This window comes from Lucilia cuprina, chromosome 2, assembly GCF_022045245.1.
Source record: "Lucilia cuprina isolate Lc7/37 chromosome 2, ASM2204524v1, whole genome shotgun sequence".
Lineage (NCBI taxonomy): Eukaryota > Metazoa > Arthropoda > Insecta > Diptera > Calliphoridae > Lucilia > Lucilia cuprina.
This window is the reverse complement of record NC_060950.1, coordinates 64,471,320-64,472,806: the sequence shown is the minus strand read 5'-3', so window position 1 is coordinate 64,472,806 and position 1,487 is coordinate 64,471,320.

Sequence of the window (1,487 nt, the reverse complement as noted above, 5' to 3'; positions counted from 1 at the left end):
AGTCTATAGTCTAGTCTATAGTCTAGTCTATAGTCTAGTCTATAGTCTAGTCTATAGTCTTGTCTTTAGTCTAGTCTATAGTCTTGTCTTTAGTCTAGTCTATAGTCTAGTCTATAGTCTAGTCTATAGTCTAGTCTTCCCTTTTCTATAGTCCAGTTTAGTATGGTCTTCAATTACTTATATGTCTTCATACTTAATCAGTTTATTCTAAATGCCAAATTACTATTGAAAATGATTGACAGCTCCTCCAGGCATACGAGAAATGAAAAAAAGATTATGCATGACAATAATCAATAGCGACACTTTTACTTACTACTTAGTATTGTTGTAGTTGTTATTGCAATATGCTGCATATTAAGCCGGAAATGTAGCGAGTTACCTTCAATGAAGTGCAACGCTAAACAAGCGGCATTCACTCACTTTAAGAAACATATTGAAAATGTATTTTTATTCAAATTGAGAAGCATGTGTCAAATGTCTTAAAAATGACAAGTGTAGAGAAAAAGGCAACAAAACAAGAATTGAAACATCTAAAAAGAGCGCCAAATGTCAAAAGAGTTGTCAACATGACCTACACTTTATTTTATAGAAAAGGAGGGGGGATGGAGAAAATTTAAAATTTTAAAAGAAAAGAGTTTAAAAGAAAATTTTAATTGAAAGTGTGGCTGCAATGTTTGTGTAGCTGTTGTTTTTAACAGAAGATTTTCAGGAAACTGTCAAACCTATTAATAATTTTTACAAATGTTGTGAAAATTCAAGGAATTTATTATTCTGTACCTAAATGTCAAGTAAATTATGATATGTTTATAATGATACTTTTTTGATTTCTTTAAGTTTCTATAGAAGAAGTTTTTTTTCGTAATTTTGATTTATTTTTATATTTAACTCATTTGTTTTGTAAAAAAAGAAATAGGCAAAAAAATAATATTTTTAATATTTTCCTTAGAAAACAACATTGTAATCTTAACGCTTTAGCTGGCTGTCACATGTCATTAATACACAAAACACACACTTTGATGTGACAGTTGTCATTGTACGCCAAAGAGCAATTTTAAAAATAAATATGCAGAGAGTTTTACTTATTTTTAAACAAATTGAAATTTTTTTATTGATTTGTATTAATTCTATTTAATTGAATAGTTTGTTTAGATTTGTTAATAAAATCTAAATGACACAAGGTCAATATTAGACAGTTGACATTTGTAATAGAGATCAATGACAGTGTGAGAAATTAATAACAAAACTGATCAAAAGTTTTTTCATAGAAAACTGATCAACGGTTCTAGTTCTGTTTTAGTTTTGTTCTAGTTCTGTTGTAGTTCTGTTCAAGTTCTGTTCTAGTTCTCCTCTAGCTCTCCTCTAGTTCTACTCTAGTTCTATTCTAGTTTTGTTCTAGTTCTGTTCTAGTTCTGTTCTGGTTCTGTTCTAGTTCTGTTCTAGTTCTGTTCTAGTTCTGTTCTAGTTCTGTTCTAGTTCTGTTCTAGTTC